The 19,149-nt window shown below is 46.3% G+C and overlaps 1 protein-coding gene across 2 annotated transcripts in view; it reads right to left on the bottom strand.

The window, feature by feature from the left end:
• LOC144785694 (protein eva-1 homolog C-like) overlaps positions 1–19,149 on the bottom strand; it is a 273,449-nt gene that overhangs the window by 253,485 nt on the left and 815 nt on the right. The gene's annotated exons all lie outside the window — the stretch shown is intronic.

Raw genomic sequence — 19,149 nt, 5'->3', positions numbered from 1 at the left:
AATACCGTTACACAGAAGCGTGCCGCTTAGTGACATAGCACAATTGTTGCCACTAAGAAACACTTTCTGTCCTTTGTTACTGATACATGCATGTGAATAGGGCAGGTTCCATGTTGTTTTAAGGTACCCCTTTCCCAATTTCTCGTACATGCCAGCCTGTATATATTTTTGGCAGTATTGAAACCTGAAGGTTGAGATTGGAATATTTATGATTCCGTGGATTATCCATTCACTGACAGGTCGTTCTGACATTGTCAACGGTAATCTTTCTAGTTTTTCAATGCTCAAGATTGTATAATCAGCACCCTTCTGCGCCATACCGATCTGTCTATCAGTAAGGTTAAAGATTTGGAATAGTGACGTTGTGTTGATTAAACGCCAAGGCACGTAGCCTGAACGCAGATTTTGTAACGTCCAGCCAAGCTGTACAATAGAACGCAATTGTGACTGACCATGTTGTAATAACAGTAAGTCTTGCGATAATATATCGATTGCTGAAGACACAATGCTGTCCAATGAAAAAATTCTGGAGGACAGAGTCATTAACCCATTGTCCACTACAGAAAGTGATTTTTCCAAATTAATACGGTCAATTTCCCGTATTCTTTCTGCTGTCTCAATTTGAGTAACCTTCCAGGCCTCATTGTATGCTGCATATACAGAGGCTGCTATGAAACGCTTATGACGCTGTTTGCGTGGTCCCAGTATGAAATCACGCAAGTCAGCACCATCAGTAAGTAAAGTTAGGTGTTGCTTAATTTCAGGCAGTGTGGAAGTTTGTAGCCATTGAAGGCATAATTTGCCCACACTGTAGGTTGTTATTATCCCTGGGTGATGTCTTTGGGGATATCTAGGGTCTGGCCTGGTCATTTTGAAACCCTGTGTTTTATTCAGGAATCTATCTTGACAGTTATTTGTATCTGTGGGCCAGATCAACCATTGTTTCCAATCAGGATGTGTTCTGTTTTGGTTAAGTATATGGTTTATGTCTATTTCTTCATCTGTTTCAGAGTTATTGCTAAACATTGTTGGCTTTGGAATAGACAGGTTATTTAAATCTTTGATTTTGGCTAAGCCAAGACAGGTGGTTTGTTGAACGGTGTCATTTAAAAATATCATTTGTTCTGGGATCATGCAGGCTCTAAACAAAGCTTCTAAACCCTGTACTTGCCATTCTTTTGTGCCCCAAACACTTTTCAAATCAACATGTTTGTCCCAATAATCAAATCCAAAAGTATTCATTTTTTCAAAGAAAGAATCTGAATATATCAATTTTGTGTTGGTTATCATGGTTTTCATCCCTGTCTTGTTTGACAATTTGTAATAAAATGTTTCAGCATTAGTTATGTTAAAACCTGAAAAATATGAATATTTGCCATACACGGTTCTAGAGCTCCCTTTTGGAGGTGTAGCACAATGTTCCCATTGATTAAAATTTAAAACATTTCTAGGTTGTGCAGATTTATGCAAGAAATGGTTACCATAATGGTTATAGCAGTACATGCTGTCATAATTTGTAGAACCTTGCAAATAATCATGTTTTGTAAATTTAGCAGACATTACTAAGTCAGACATCATATTGTTTATACTTTCAAAGTCCCAATCATCAGCAAATGAGTTCGGTTTTGCAAAGTCACTCAAGGAGATCTTGATTTGGTGTGGATATTTCAGGATCTCGACCGGACCATAAATTTCATAGTCAGTGTTGTCCCAGGCTACCCCACCAGGTATTGGGATTGCTGTGAAATTGGCTGAAGAAAGTTCTGAAGAAAGTTCTCGTTTCTCGACGTGTGAAGATGTGTGTGGTTTGAGGACCAAGTTGATGTTCTGACTTGCTGTGTCCATTTTAGCATATTTTCCCTCAATGAAGCGTCCCAAAGTAAATACCATGATGAGCCAAAGTATGAGGATAAATGCACCAAAACCCACCCAGAATTCAATCCATGGAGAAACTAGATATGTTTCTTTCAGTTGTTTCAGAAGTTCCTTCGCTTTGTCTTTAAAGTCTTTTGATGATGGCTGTGTCTTTTGTTCGCTGAAGCCTTCAGAGGAATCATCGAAGTTGATGAAGTAACCGGATGCAGTTCTGTCAATTGTTCCAATTGGTTCAGGATTTTTGTTTCTTGCATTTTCACTTGGTACTTCTGTATAGATTGGTGTGTCTCTGCTAAATGTCTTTATTTGGGTTTTCAGAGGTCTAAGTTCTATTGCATTGTTGCATAGTCCTTGTTGTTCTTCTGTAGGCGTTTCGAATGTGATGAGCCTCTTTGATAGGACCTCTGTACTGGTAGCAAACCTTGGTGTTCTGCTACTTATTGGGAGTCCACTTGGCCTACTGTTGGTTATCGGCCACATGTTGTGGTTTTACCAGGTCGATTGATACAACTCGGTTCTCCTTTTTTCCAGCAAGTGGCGGTAGTACAACTGATCTTGTCCCGTTGACAGACAAGACAGGAACTGCTTTTCTGTAAGAAGGCCCAAATTCCTTCTTTACCGCGATCTTCTCCCTGACTAGATCCCCGACTTTTGGAATCCAGACAGGTCTTGCTGGGACAGGTGGTGATTCTTCAGTGGTCGTTGGCTGTTCTTTCAACTGTATGTTGCTCAGGTCTTTTCTTGTTTTGTTTAAGTCCTGCAAAATAGCCAAACGGTCTTTGACATCAAAGCTTTTTTCTGTTACCACTGAAGTCTGACTATCAAGGTCAGAGATCAACATCCTAGTTCCGAATAATAATTCGTACGGACTGAATCCCTTCAGAGAATTTCTTGGCAAGTTATTTAGACTACGTTGGACACTTATTAGATGTTTGACCCACCCAGCTCCCGAACCTAATATCCTTTCTATTATAGATTGCTTTCTGTCTTGGTTTTTTCTTTACACCATCCCATACCCTCAGGAAGGAAGTGAGAAGATTCCCGCTGGGCTGTGCTCATTTGGCCATTCTTTCCCCCCCCAGGCTGGATTGCCTGAGAAAAAGAAAAAAAAATGGTCGAACGTAGCATGCTCTTAGCGTATATGCCATTTCGACTCGCAAATCTTGTATAACAGTCCGGACGTCAGCCGAGTGCTGTGGATCTACATTATAAGTGGGAACTAGCCTGTATATGTTAATCGCAAGCCATTCTTTTTAGTGGTGATGTTATCTGCCTTGATACGACGAGGTATTAAACTGCTTCTCTCCCCACTGCGATCTCTGTTGCAGTTTGGGCAGTTTTTTACAAACATGGTGTAGTGCAGGCTCATGCCTGGCCACCAGTACCGTGATTGTAATTCTTCCAGAGAATCTTTTAATTTAAGGTGTCTGAGACCCTCGCCCATGTGTGCGTCTGCGATTAACAAGTTTCTCCTATCCATGTTTGGAATCACTCTATCCCCCACTCCAGGGATTCGAGCAAAAGGAATGGAGTTTGCATCTATGATGTATGTGTAATTGAGTGGATAGTTGATCGGTAACGCCGAGCAGTCGCCTTTTGATGACGTTTTTACTGCCAGCAATGTTTCGCCGTCAATGTATTTTAATGTACGCTTTTTCCGATCTACGGGAGCCGGTTTACTGGCTGCCGCTGCGGCTGTTTCAGCCAATGAATTCCCTACAACGTGAACGCCATCACGCTGGTGACTCAGTGAGTGTGTCACGTGAGTCTTTGGTAGTTCTTTTTTCAAAAGAGCTACCTGTTCCCAGAGCAGTCTCTGCTTTATTGGTGCATCCGTGTCATCTTTGTAATCGTTCTGAATCCAGGTCTGCAAATCCTTGTTATATGCTTTGACGCAGAAATATGAATCTGACACTATAAGTGTCGGGAATTCGCGATCCGCATTATCTAGCGCCATTTTCAAAGCTAATATTTCAGTTTGTAGTTCTGAATTAGTTTCTACTGAGTGTGATTTTGTTAATAGAGGTCTTAGTTTACCTCCGTGCCATACTTCTTTTGTAATCTCACATGTGGGATTGTATGCATGTTCTCCCCAAACGGAGGGTTGAGCATGTCCGTCTGTATAGATTACACAGGCGTAATGTCGTAGAGGCAGAATGTCGATTGGCAGAGGATACGTTTTTTCATATTTTAGATTTTTTAATTCTTCTAGTTCTGGATCAAAGAAGTAATATACTTTGTCCGTTGTGATTGAATTTACCCATTGTAACCATTCTGGATCCAATGTTGTTGTTGGTAAATTACACGGTGTTGTTAATGCCTCAAGGGCTGATTCTGCTGTTCTGACTATGATATGTCTACCGTCAGCTATGTCTTTTTCTCTAGCTATTGCGGTTTGAACTGCTTGAACAATTTTTCCTTTGTTGTTGAATCTCTGTTCAGCTTTTGTGTACAAATGTGATTTGAATGCAATTGGTACCTTATCTCCCTCATTAGAAGTCAGGTATGTGAATCCGCATCTCCCTGGGATGACTCGGATCACAAGGTTGCGTGTATTATCACGGGTTTCTAATTTTGTTTTAATTAGCATGTCTGTTTGTAAGGATCTCAAAATTTCTGTGTGTGCTTGAGTCCAACTGGATCTTTTAAAGTCTGGTTTAATTAGATCATAAAGGGGTTTGACCCTTTCTGCATAATTTGCAATGTAAGTTCTTCCGAAATTTAGGAAGCCTAGAATTGACTGTAGGTTTTTTAGTGTTTTAGGAGCTTGGATTACGGCACATTTCTCTAGGAAATTGTCTGCCAGGCTTTTGCCTTCACTTGATAACTCATATCCTAAGAATAGGACCGTCAGATGGGCAATTCTGGACTTTTTGAAGTTGAATTTGTAACCCTCTGCAGCGAAACCAAGTATTATGGTGTTCACTCTTTTCAAGTGAGTTTCCAAGTCATCATCTGTTAAGTAAATGTCGTCGACATAAGATAATGCTTCATCATCATATTGTTGTAGTAATTCTGTTACTCTCGCTGAGAATACCCCCGGGCTGTTCTTGTACCCCTGGGCTAACCGACAGAATTGTTTTTGAGTGCCATTTACTGAAAATGCAGTTAAATATCTGCTCTCTGGTGCTATGTTTTGACAAAAGAATCCGTTGGAGATGTCCAAGGTTGTTTTGTATTTTTTGCGCACTATGTTATTCATTAGTGCAGCACTGTGTGAGTTTTGCACTGCAAAAGTTTTGCAACATGTGTTAAGGTGTCGGTAATCCAAAACTAGACGGTACGAATTGTCTGGTTTGGAGACCGGAAATAAAGGATTGTTCATTTGTGAGGTGCAAGTTTCAATCACCCCTTGGTATTCTAGCTGATCTAGTATTTCATTTACTTGTTTTTTAGCTTCTTGCTTAATTGGGTACTGCCTTTGTGCAGTTGGTTGTGATTTTAGCTGGACTTTGTGAGGAGGAGAATCCTCATCCCATCCTACGTGATTTTTATATAAAGCAGGTGCTAAGGCCACTGCCCACTTTCTAGCAAGTGTATATTTTTTATGAATCGGTATTTGATTCGAGAAGGCAGGCATAATTACTTCTTCGCCATGAGGGCACTCCCTGACAAACTCTGGTGGCCAGTCTTTTTCAGCTAGAAGGATGTCATAGCCTTTGGATAGGTTATCCCAAAATAGTCCCCTTATTTTCCTAGTCTTATCTCCCTCTATGCGTAATGTTATCTCGTATATTTTGTGGGGCTTGCTAACTCTGGTATCTGCAGTTTCCACTTGAAGGTATTCATTCGTGTCCACTGTCTCCAGATGATTCATAAGGACTTTGCGAGCTATGCTCACCTCTGCTGCGCTGTCTAGCATTGTTTGAGCCCATTCTCCGTTTTTCAGTTGTGTCCTCAGTATTCTCGGCATTGTTAACTACCTTGATACTGGCTACCTTCTTTTTTGGAAATTTTGATTTCTTTTTCAGTTGAGCAGGTTCCTTGTCTTTGGACTTGGCGTGCTCTTCTGATCGTCCTCTTCTTTCCGATTTCTGCGAGGAATTCTGAAAAGATTGAGAGGGACGTGTATCAATGTCTTGATATCTATCAGGTTTTTTAATATTATCCCTATTTCTAAGGTTATATCTATTCCCAGAGGGTTCACTCTGAGGTGACCTTTGTCTCGGGTTTGGAGATTTCTCTCTTCGCCTAGGAGACCTTCCTCTGGACTGGAATTTCTTTTCTTTAGGATTGGATTGTTTATTTCCATCCCAGTTCTTTTTTGGTGAATTATTATTAAAAAATATTTTTTCTGGACTTGTAGTCAGTTGCGGTTTTACTGGTATTCCACCTAGACTATCTCTGCCTAGTTCTTCATAGGATTTTTCTATGATTCTGGCAATTTCAGCTGGTTGGTCTGCTATATCTGTCTCTTTTAACCTCTGGCGGATCGCCACGTTTGCTGCTTCACCTTTTATGTTGGCTAGTAATATAGCCGAGACTTGCTTGAAGTCTTTCAGTAATTTCATACAAGAGTTAAAGCAGGTTCTGGACCGTATTCATCTTGAATTTGTTTTAGCACATCTGGTATCACCGAAATGGATGGAACACCGTGTGTTTTTGTATAGATGGAAGCAAAGACTGTACCCCAAGTGTCACAGTCCTCAATGTGTGGTGCGATTCCCATTGGGAGACATATAGTCAGAATCCTGTGTTTCCAGCGGGGTGGTGTCAGGAAACACCGCCTCTATTGGGGTAATTTTCTGTGCCAACCAGAATGGTATTTGTTCCCGTTTAGCTGGAACTTTACCTAGGCAGGATTGGATGTTCTGTGGTGTAATTTTATTTGTGTTCCCCTGGTGAGGGGTCAGCTGTGGAAGTTTAATCGCTGGCTGAATTGTTGAAGTCCGCATTACATACTGAACTAATTGTCTGTGAATTTTTAGTAGTTGTCTTAGCTGTATTAACAGCTCTGCTGCAGGCATTCTTTCGATGTCTGGATGTGGTGTGTATCCGGCTAGGACTGGCCACGTTGCTCCTGGTCTTCCTAAAGGACCGAGCCTTGTAATGTGATTGTTATTTATTAGGGCGCCATCAAATAAGAGCAAATGCTCTTGGAATTTGAGTGGTACTTCCACCTCCTCGAAAGGAGTGTACTCATTAGGAGGTTCCTCTACTTTGTAATAGTGGAAGTACTTTGTTACAGCATTTGCTGCTGGAAAATTTATCCATGTATAGTATACCTCTGTCTGCCGATATTCGTGTGCCTCGATTACGAATATGACTGTGCCACCTCTAGGTGTCAGTCCATTTTCTATAAGTTTTAGAGTTATAGCTCTCCTTTTGGCGACCTGGATGAGTATTATATCCGGGTCTGCATCGAGTGCTGTAGTATCAGCTGCTGCTATTTCAGTAGCTAATCTAATTGCCTCTCTTTCTTCATCACTCTCTGTCATTTTACCGACAGGAAGCTTTTGTCTTTTGTTTGCAGATCAGGTTTCTTTATGGAACAAAGATTAGGTGCACAATATTTTGGAACTGTTTTATCCTTCAACGTTGACTAGACCAAGAACCATACATAGGAGTTCCCTCCTGCGAGGTTTTGGTGGATATTATAACCTTTCACCCACTCCAGACGTCTTTGGAGTATTTGGAAAAAGGGGTCCGAGTGAGAAAGCACGACTGAGTTACTCTAAATGTCTTACGTTAGTTTTATCGCCCTTTCCAAACGCGTTGGGCGCCATGTAGTGTAGCTCCTATTTTCCCAATAGGCTCTGCGCATTGGAATAGTACCTACAGCAGTAAAGGCCTAGGCCAGACGTTAACTAGGTCTACTACTGTCGATACTAGACTTAATTTTTGGGTTTGCCAGCTAAGCTCAGAGTTCGCTAGAAACTTTCTCGAATGTTCAAGGAAGGATGAACTCCCCTGATTAGACAAGAAGGGATTTAGTTTCTGACAACCATAGAACATGACAACTTTGCTCTCCCCTAATCAAGAGTCAATCTCGAGAGTCGTGTGAGCACAAGGCAATTATTTTACTCAGTCAGTACGTGCATTCTTAGTCTCATCAGTATGTAGAGAAAAGGAAGAGACGGGCGTGTTCAATAAAAGATGTTATTTATTGATCAGTCTCTTTTCTCGTACAAGAGAAATGGATCGATATTATTGCAATACTTATAGTTAAGTAAAGTGCATACATTAGAAGCAATAGTATAAAATAATACTGTAAAAACATTGATATGGTTTCTGAGCCATATGATGTTTAAAATGATTAAAATATATTTACATACACATATACATTTGACTAAACGTACTCAACTGGTGTTTCTAAATACGCCTACCCCGTGTACCTGACCTAAGTCTAATGCGTGGGCGGGAATAGAAAGTTACAGTTTAAGTTAAGTTTGTTTTTGCCAAGTGAATAACTAAAGAATTCTCTATGAGGGGTTATTCAGTTCTGTACCTGGAATTTAGGATGGATGAGGAATGGTATCTCTTTCTCTGCTCCCGATATTCCAGGCTGCCTGCGAGGGCTACCCGGAAGCGCCGGTGCTGGGTCTCTCGGCTTGAGATAGCAGCGCGTCTCTCAGCGCGTCAGGAAGGCGGGGCTGCTGCCAGCGGGGTCTGCTTCTGCTCTCGGCTTCGGCAAGTATGGCTGCTCCGTCTTGTCACCACGCGTGTGTTTGCATAGGGCAAGGTCGGCAATATTTATACCTTAAAGGTGCCGGGATTGACGTAAGGATGGACATAGGTACGTCAATAAAGATGTCATACGACTTGCTCGTTAGCACATTCTTTACTAAAGTTCTCTGTGAAATCAAAACAATGGCCGCACGGATTATCCAGGTTGTCATAGGTTTGATTTGTTATGAGAACGTCGTATGCCTTATCAGGGGCTGGAGGAATGTCGCTTGTCTAATTAGATCTCAAGCGTTATGACCTAATCAGATAACACGTTCCTGTGCCGTAGTGTGGCTGCGTCAGATAACGGTATCTGCATCATGGGGGATTTCTTGCCTCATGGGCTGACTGTTAGTTAACTAGCTAGTAAGTTTAACCAGAATAGGGTCAGGAATAGGGGGATCGAATCAGAACCTATAGAAATACACGACAGCTCAGTGGTGTGATGTTCCTGGTGGTGCCCTGTTCTGGACTGTCTCCACAGGGCAGTATATGAGGGTACGTCATCGCAGCAGCGGGGTGTGTTTTCACCACTCCCAGCCACCTGCATGGGCGGTGCCTGCCAACTACAGAGTACTCCTGCTGAGGGCGAACACTCCTGATTGCGACGGCACCCCAGTGCTGCCTGCATGCTAGCAAGCAATGGAATCCTCCAGCTGGGCACACTGCTGCTGTTCACGTCGGCCCACCTCCCCAGCTGTCTACACTCATTGGGCGGCCGGCAGAAGGTCTGGTGCACAAGTGAAAAGGCAAAGACAAAAGGCAATCCCTCCTGTGCGTGAGGTAGGGGAGTGCCCTCCTGCCTGTTGTCCTGCCTGCCCTTCATCTACCAGGTGTGGCTGCTTGCTGCATTCTGCCCCCATTAGAATATTACTTTGGGAGACTAGAGGGAGTTTCTCCACTAGCACACCCACCTGCATTTTCCTTCTTGCCTAGAGAGCACGCCACACACTGATTTTGCTCATTGAGCAGACACGCACTATCCCTGCATGCTGTGTTTCATCCAGCAATCCACTCACTACATGTCCCACTAACGTCATAGTTTCCCGTTTTCTTGTCGCAGCATCTGGGGAGATGCCAACGCAACATTGCCTGGTGCCAGTGATCAGACCGCCCTCATTGAAGAAGACAGGCCTGTTGTGTTGACCTATCGTGGTGTCCATTACTGCTCTGGAGCCATTTATAATATATGGCCCTCCACCAGCCAAGCAGCAAGATGGAGGGACTGGGTTCAATGGCTGAGAACATATTTTGCAGCTACAGTGCTAAAAAACGATTGCTGTCATACTATGCTACTACACCTGGGAGATGCGGCCATCTGTAAACTTGGAAACTCTGTGGCGGAAGCTGGCCCACCTTTCACACATGCTACTCTAAACACGACTTTGACAGCGCACTTTGAGCCCCTCACAAACCCCGACTATGACTCCTCCAACTCCAATTCACTTAAGTGCATTTCTCAAAGTTTCATGTTGCCCTCGAGGCATGTGTGTGCGCAACACGGGTGCACATCACAATTCCAGGCGTGGAACAGGGTGTCCTTTTGACACCCTTGCACCCTTGAAATTGCATGCGCAATTTCCGAGTACCTATTGCATTCAATTTCCCATTCATTCCTATGGGCCAATTGACACATCAGATTCCCAATGACCCCTCAGAGTCTCATTGACCCCTCAGACTTCCACTGACCCCTTAGAATCCCATTGACCCGACTCATATTGACTCCCTCAGACTCCCATTGACCCCTCAGACTCCCATTGACCCCTTAGACTCCCCCATTGACCCCTCAGACTCCCATTGACCCGTTAGACTCCCCCATTGACCCCTTAGACTCCCATTGACCCCTCAGACTCCCACTGACCCCTCAGACTCCCACTGACCCCTCAGACTCCCAGTGACCCCTCAGACTCCCATTGACCCCTCAGACTCCCACCGACCCCTCAGACTCCCATTGACTCCCTCAGACTCCCATTGAGCCCTCAGACTCCCCCATTGACCCCTTAGACTCCCATTGACCCCTCAGACTTCCACTGACCCCTCAGACTCCCACTGACCCCTCAGACTCCCAGTGACCCCTCAGACTCCCATTGACCCCTTAGACTCCCCCATTGACCCCTCAGACTCCCATTGACCCGTTAGACTCCCCCATTGACCCCTTAGACTCCCATTGACCCCTCAGACTCCCACTGACCCCTCAGACTCCCACTGACCCCTCAGACTCCCAGTGACCCCTCAGACTCCCATTGACCCCTCAGACTCCCACCGACCCCTCAGACTCCCATTGACTCCCTCAGACTCCCATTGACCCCTCAGACTCCCACTGACCCCTTAGACTCCCATTGACCCCTCAGACTTCCACTGACCCCTCAGACTCCCACTGACCCCTCAGACTCCCAGTGACCCCTCAGACTCCCATTGACCCCTTAGACTCCCCCATTGACCCCTCAGACTCCCATTGACCCGTTAGACTCCCCCATTGACCCCTTAGACTCCCATTGACCCCTCAGACTCCCACTGACCCCTCAGACTCCCACTGACCCCTCAGACTCCCACCGACCCCTCAGACTCCCACTGGCCCCTCAGACTCCCACTGACCCCTCAGACTCCCATTGACCCCTCAGACTCCCCCATTGACCCCTCAGACTCCCATTGACCCCTCAGACTTTCACTGACCCCTCAGACTCCCACTGACCCCTCAGACTCCCAGTGACCCCTCAGACTCCCATTGACCCCTTAGACTCCCCCATTGACCCCTCAGACTCCCATTGACCCGTTAGACTCCCCCATTGACCCCTTAGACTCCCATTGACCCCTCAGACTCCCACTGACCCCTCAGACTCCCACTGACCCCTCAGACTCCCAGTGACCCCTCAGACTCCCATTGACCCCTCAGACTCCCACCGACCCCTCAGACTCCCATTGACTCCCTCAGACTCCCATTGACCCCTCAGACTCCCACTGACCCCTTAGACTCCCACTGACCCCTCAGACTTCCACTGACCCCTCAGACTCCCACTGACCCCTCAGACTCCCAGTGACCCCTCAGACTCCCATTGACCCCTTAGACTCCCCCATTGACCCCTCAGACTCCCATTGACCCGTTAGACTCCCCCATTGACCCCTTAGACTCCCATTGACCCCTCAGACTCCCAATGACCCCGCAGACTCCCACTGACCCCTCAGACTCCCACCGACCCCTCAGACTCCCACTGGCCCCTCAGACTCCCACTGACCCCTCAGACTCCCATTGACCCCTCAGACTCCCCCATTGACCCCTCAGACTCCCATTGACCCCTCAGACTCCCATTGACCCCTTAGACTCCCCCATTGACCCCTCAGACTCCCATTGACCCCTTAGACTCCCCCATTGACCCCTCAGACTCCCATTGACCCCTCAGACTCCCACTGACCCCTCAGACTCCTATTAACCCCTCAGACTCCCACTGGCCCCTCAGACTCCCACTGACCCCTCAGACTCCCATTGACCCCTCAGTCTCCCACCGACCCCTCCGACTCCCATTGACCCCTCAGACTCCCACTAGCCCTCAGACTCCCACTGACCCCTCAGACCCCCATTGACCCCTCAGACTCCCACTGACCCCTCAGACCCCCATTGACCCCTCAGACTCCCATTGACCCCTTAGACTCCCCCATTGACCCCTCAGACTCCCATTGACCCCTTAGACTCCCCCATTGACCCCTCGAGCTCCCATTGACCCCTCAGACTCCCACTGACCCCTCAGACTCCCAGTGACCCTTCAGACTCCCATTGACCCCTCAGACTCCCACTGACCCCTCAGACTCCCAGTGACCCTTCAGACTCCCATTGACCCCTCAGACTCCCATTGACCCCTTAGACTCCCCCATTGACCCCTTAGACTCCCATTGACCCCTTAGACTCCCCCATTGACCTCTCAGACTCCCATTGACCCCTCAGAGTCTCACTGACCCCTCAGACTCCCACTGACCCCTCAGACTCCCATTGGCTCCTCAGTATCTGATTGGAAGCAAAGGTACGTGAACCAAAGAGCATTTGAACTTGGGTTAATCTCTGATACTACCATGGGTTGAAAGACAGAACCCCAGAGGCATTTACCCCACGAGAAAAAAACCTTTACAACGCAGTCATTACATTGCACTACCATTACAACACAGTCATTACATTTTTTCAAGCTCAAACTCCTTAGGAAAATTATACCATTTCTTTCAGACAAAGGAGGAAAAACAGTGGTGAGCTCACTAGTACTGTCCGCCTTAGATTATTGCAACGGCCTGTTCTTGAATGCTCAGGCCCGGGTTGTGGCTAAAATGCAAATGGTCCAGAATGCGGCTGCGAGGCTGCTGTCTGGTACCCCTAAATTTCAACCAATCAAACAGACTATCAGGAGCTATCATTGGCTGACGGTGACGAATAGAATCAAGTTTAAAACTTTGTGTATCACCTTCAAAGCCACTCGTCACCAAGGGCCAAAGTTCCTGAAGGAGAAGCTTATACTCTACCGCCCCGCTAGACAACTAAGGTCAGTAAATGCTCTCCTCCTCACTGTACCGAGAACAAAGACTGTTACTTGGGGAGACAGATCTTTTACCATCGCCGCAGCCAGACTCTGGAATACACTCCCACTGGAAATCAGATCCTCCCCCACTCTGCTACAGTTTAGGAAACGGTTAAAGACGTGGCTTTTTAACCAATAATACCCTCACTTTCCTGCACGGTTAAAATTAAAACATATACTGAGCCTAGGCCATAATGAGTCACAGCGCCAAGACGCCCATGGGCATACGTTGCGCTTTATAAATTTTAAAAATAAATAAATAAATAATTACACAGCAGTACCTTTACAACGCAATATCCTTTACATCGCATGCCAATACAACTCAGCCATTACATCACATGTCACTACAACACGTCATTAAAACGCATGTCACTACAACACAGACCATTGCAACGCATATCCTTACAACGCATAGTACCCTTACTCTATCCAACACTTACCCTACTGTTGCACTCCCTGGAGTGGGAATAGTCATTTTTACCCCTACACTATCGAAACTTATCTTAAATGAAATGTAATGGTATGCGTTGTAATGGTATCCGTTTGAATGGTATAATGCGATGTAATGGAATGCGTTGTAATGGTATGCGTTGTAATGGTATCCGTTTGAATGGTATAATGCGATGTAATGGAATGCGTTGTAATGGTATGCGTTGTAATGGTATCCGTTTGAATGGTATAATGCGATGTAATGGTATGCGTTGTAATGGTATGCGTTGTAATGGTATCCGTTTGAATGGTATAATGCGATGTAATGGTATGCGTTGTAATGGTATGCGTTGTAATGGTATCCGTTTGAATGGTATAATGCGATGTAATGGTATGCGTTGTAATGGTATGCGTTGTAATGGTATCCGTTTGAATGGTATAATGCGATGTAATGGAATGCGTTGTAATGGTATGCGTTGTAATGGTATCCGTTTGAATGGTATAATGCGATGTAATGGTATGCGTTGTAATGGTATGCGTTGTAATGGTATCCGTTTGAATGGTATAATGCGATGTAATGGTATGCGTTGTAATGGTATGCGTTGTAATGGTATCCGTTTGAATGGTATAATGCGATGTGTTGGTATGCGTTGTAATGGTATGCGTTGTAATGGTATCCGTTTGAATGGTATAATGCGATGTAATGGTATGCGTTGTAATGGTATGCGTTGTAATGGTATCCGTTTGAATGGTATAATGCGATGTAATGGAATGCGTTGTAATGGTATGCGTTGTAATGGTATCCGTTTGAATGGTATAATGCGATGTAATGGTATGCGTTGTAATGGTATGCGTTGTAATGGTATCCGTTTGAATGGTATAATGCGATGTAATGGAATGCGTTGTAAGTGTAGTTGCTAAAAAAACGTTGTGATAGAATGTGATGTAAAATCATGCGTTGAAATGGATGTTACGATATAAAAAGTGCATTGTAAAAGCATGCGTTGTAAATGTTTGCGTTGTAACGTCATATATTCTTACCCCCCACGCCTTTACAATGCAGCGAGCAGCCCAAGTGCTCCTTTACCACGTTACTTTACAATGCAAGTTGTTACAAGGAGTTGCTTTAGGGGGCGCTGGACTTTAGACTAGTATAAGATTTCTATCCCAGCTCCAGTCTGAGCAACAGTGGGGAAGGGGTCGGACTTAAAAATCCAGCACCAGTCCCACAACGCGCCCCCTACAGCAACGCGTTGCAATGACTTGTGTGGTGAAGTAACACGTGATTCCGTATGTGCGGTACTGACTTCACTGTTAAGGGCTGGTTGTTGTAAAGACAGCGGGGCCACGGATGTATCCCCCGCCACTGCACTGATGAACCCCAAAACCAGCAGCTGGCAGGACAGGGCCAGGTGAGAAAAGGTCGGACAAGTTTTATCTGTTGATAATGCGAGTGAAGTCTAATGTGTGCGGTTAGAGGGACAGAAGAGAGCCGGTGCTTCTGATAGACCTGGGGCCTCATTTATCAAAAGTGACGCATCGCTGCGTGAAAACAGCGATGCGTCACTTTTCACTGTGCTCTCCCTGCGACATGATTGATGCGTCATATTTATAATATGACGCATCATGTCTCAAGGAGTTACAGATACGTCAGTATTTCTGACGTATCTATAGGCGCAAAAGTCACGCATTGCTGGAGTGTGTCACAAAAGCGACACAACTCCAGCAATGCGTCCTTTCATGTGCAAAGGACTTGCGTCAGTCTTACGCCTGCTGTGAGGCAGGTGCAAGATTTTGACGCAACAGCGTCCTAAAAGTGACGCAGTGAAATCTCATAGATTTCACTGCGTCACTATTACGAGGCTTTTTGCGGGGGAACGCCCCTCTGCATACATTATACCTGACGCAGGTATAATGTAGCGCAGGGGTTTACAAAGTGACGCATCTGCTTAGATGCGTCACTTTGTAAATAGTGCGCAACAGGAGGCATATTTTACGCCGCCGATGCCTCACAAAAAGTGACGCCTCGGAAGCGCAAAACTGTCGCAAGGGCTCATAAATGAGGCCCCTGGATTCTAATAGAAACCTATTATTGTGGGCGGAGGAATACACTACAAACAAAACAAACACAAAACAAATGCGTTTACACTGCACCAGTTCCTACAACGTATGAAACATAGCCTTTGATTCATTTTGCTTGAATACATCGGGGCAGGTTTAATTTTGCCACTTTTAAAAGGGGAAAAGTGACGCAAATGTGGCGCACGGGGCTTGTAAATCTGCCCCTCGTGTCTCTGAAGTCCCAGTAGGATGGGAGCAGCGGGCCCGCGCCTCCCTGGGGGCCGCTTTGTCATTTATTGTCCCTGAAATCGCTCATCCTGCCAGCTCTGCTGACCCAAGTCTGCACTTAAATGTACCTGAACCCCTTCCTTTCGCTGAAAGTCTTTGATGGGGCGCCTTAAACCCCAGTAAAAGATATTAAACTGACCTCAATGTTATATGCATTGAAATGCACCAATGGCTGCTTATTGTCCATAAATGACCCCCGAATTATTCATAATATGCCAGCAGTGAAGGGAGCCCGGCTAGACACTGTGCACAGGTTCTGAATATGCCCCCCCTCCATTGTTTAGAGTCCCCCCCTCACCTCCCTAAGGGGCATATAACCAAGGGTGGCGATAGGCAATTATCACCGGTTTAGCGTCCATTTTTGGCCGCTAAGCGGCGATATTTCTATCGCCCTATTTGCAAGCTGTTGCTAACTGATGTTTGTGAGAAGTTGGCCTGATATGCAGTGCTCACTATTCTAGTGATCACTTTGTATCATACCAAACAACCCTTATTGATGATTGGTTGTAAGTCAACCTGATAGACCAGCTATCCTAGTAGCATGGACACGAGCAGTCTTCAGGCTAAACTCTAGAGGGCGTGTTAAGCCAGCTGTTTTACCGTCACATATACCCCTTGAACACCAGGTGAAAGGACACCACACAAGTTGTTATGAAAATAAAGGATATTTATTTATAACAAGTCTACCCTGAACTCTTTATGAGTCAGGGAGCTAAGCACAATACAAAACTCTTACGAAAATACTATAAGTTACACAATTTACACAAATGCCTGAGGGGCACGAAAAACCATATACTCTAAAAGTGGAATGCGAAATACTAGCAGGTAAGTAACAAGATCCAGAGGCTTCAGGATCGCTAGGGATACACTACTGAACCTTCAGATTATGAGCAGGAGACCTAGGGAGATCGGGTGCAGAGTGTGCACTCTCACGCGGGATGCGGGAAGAAGTCTATGGGTGCTAGATTTCGTAAAGTTAGTGTTATCGGACGAATCCGACTAGGTATATTAAAAACGACAAAGGATCTGGACACTTAGATAGTGAACCTACGTTGGAGCATCGAAATGCTCGAGTTACCTAGCCCAGGGGCCGCGGCTGCATAGGGTTCAAGTGACGTCGGGAATCCTCGTTGAAGTCTATGGAGCCTGAAAGAAGAAGTTGCTGGCAGGCGACCAGTGATGAAGTTCAATGGGATCCAAGCCTGGATCGGAGTTGAAGATGACCTGAAAGCAGAGGGGACTCAGTCCTTGATCACTAGCCAGTGATCAGATGGGCACCAGGATGGCACCGGATGAAATCACCTCGACCAGGTGAGTGGGCGACGCTGGGCTCTGCAGTCTCTCGGACCAAAAGGCTTTGTCGGCGACCAGGATGGAGGGGCGAGCTGTCCCACGAGGGTGTCTGCTGTCGGTGCTGCTGAAACCAGGATTGGAGCAACAAGCCTTGGCAAAGTCAAGCCCACGCGGTGGACTCAATATGGCGTCTGGAGTGGACCAGGAGGGTCCAGGGTGCTCCTCTGTTGAAGGGGAGCAAGGGCCAGTCTGGAGCAACCAGACCAGCAATGAAAGTCTCGTCGTTCGTCGTCAGGAGGGCCACAAGCCAACAGGCCAGTAGCCGGACAACGCGGTGAGCAGCAAAGAGCAGAAGGGCCCCACGCAGATCTCGCGGAGGCTGGGGGGCTGAACTTCGGTGCTGGAGCTGCTCAGGGTTAGGGCTTTTCAAACCCCAGTGCACTTACTCGAGGGTCACTCGGGGGTCGTGCTGGTGAAGCGTCGTGCAGGTCTTGAAGATGGCCGGTCCCACGGGTCTTGTCACACCCACGAATCTCAGCTGGGCTGGATGATGTAGGTAGAGGTCAGAGATGGCGGGAAGACCGGGTCTCGTCAAGCTGGGCAGTCTTGATCCGGAGGATAGACTTACAGCAAACCGCAAGAGCTTCGATGGTGCCTGCTGGTGCAGGGTGGCTACTCCTTAGCCACAAGGGAGAGTCTTCAGAAGAGTCAAGAGTTCCTTTCGTGGAAAGTAGTTTCAAGATTCAGAATGATCTAATTTGGGAAGGGGACCTGCTCCTACCTTTATTCTAAGAAAAGGGGCTGGCCCGTGACTAGGTCCTGCCCTATGGGTGGGACCAGGAGGGGGGTGGTTACACCCCTCTCCTTTGTCCGGTCTCTCCCCAGCTCAGGGGCTGGGGTGCCCCTGGTACTGGTTTGAGCCGGGCTATGCACAGTGAGCACCGGGGTGCCACTTTGCAGTCACCTTCCTTTCAGCCCTGCCTACCTGGGATACACAAAATCCTGTCTGGGATGGTGCTAGCACCGCCCCTGAAAGGAAACCCTTTGTCCAGGCCTCCGTTGCTGGAAGGACTCCCAGCAGCAGGAGGGCAGACTGGTGTCTCGGTGGCAGCATCCATTTTGTGGAGCTGAGGCTATGTCTGACTTTAACCGGGGTTCGCAGTTACATACATGTCGTGTCCCTCTAGAAGGGTGGAATGCTAACCCCGTCGCCAGAATTGGCGAGGGGTTAGTATTCCAATTCGTATGACACCTTACTCGACATGTTTTGATAAAGCTATACCAAAGTTAGCATTTAACCGCGAGGATTATAATGCACTTAAGAGTATATGGTATAGCGTTATCATGGAACAGCTATTTGGACTTGGTTCCGCAAGCTGCAAACGGGCTCAGCTCATGCCAGAGCACCATTTCACATAATTCCAAGCACTCTGCCTTCAGGATCGATAAGGCCTGCCATAGGAGTGACTGATAGGAATATATGTGTCCATTTTAGGGTTAGATATAGGCATACTATATCTAAAGCAAAGGGTGTTTACACCACCTTGCCCCAGCTGTCGTGCAGCCAGTTGTGTCTGTTTGAGTGGCCAGCCAGGGGTGGCATAATACATGCTTCAGCCCCTGGTAGGCCCTGGGTACACCTATGCCCTGGATACCTAAGGTATGCTGTACAGGGACTGATAAGGTGGCCCAGTACCAATTGGTAAAATGCACCTAAGGTACATGGTTGTAATTTAGAGAGAGAACAGCTAGGCTGTGGGTCTGATTAGCAGGCCCACAGCCAGGGAAAGTCGTAAATCAGTGAAGCAAAAAGCAAAAATCTGGGGTGGCCATGGGATTGCAGACCCCACTCTCTTACAATGTTAGCGACAGCTTTGAGGCAATAGCGAGCAGTTTGGGGCGCCCTTTGCATGTCAGCGATGTTTATCGCTAATGACATGCAAAGTGGGCGCACCCAACCTGTTAGCGACTGAAAGCAGTC

This window comes from Lissotriton helveticus, chromosome 10 (genome assembly GCF_964261635.1).
Source record: "Lissotriton helveticus chromosome 10, aLisHel1.1, whole genome shotgun sequence".
NCBI classification, from domain to species: Eukaryota; Metazoa; Chordata; class Amphibia; order Caudata; family Salamandridae; genus Lissotriton; species Lissotriton helveticus.
The sequence above is the reverse complement of the archived record's forward strand: the minus strand, read 5'-3'. Positions and strand labels throughout refer to the sequence as shown.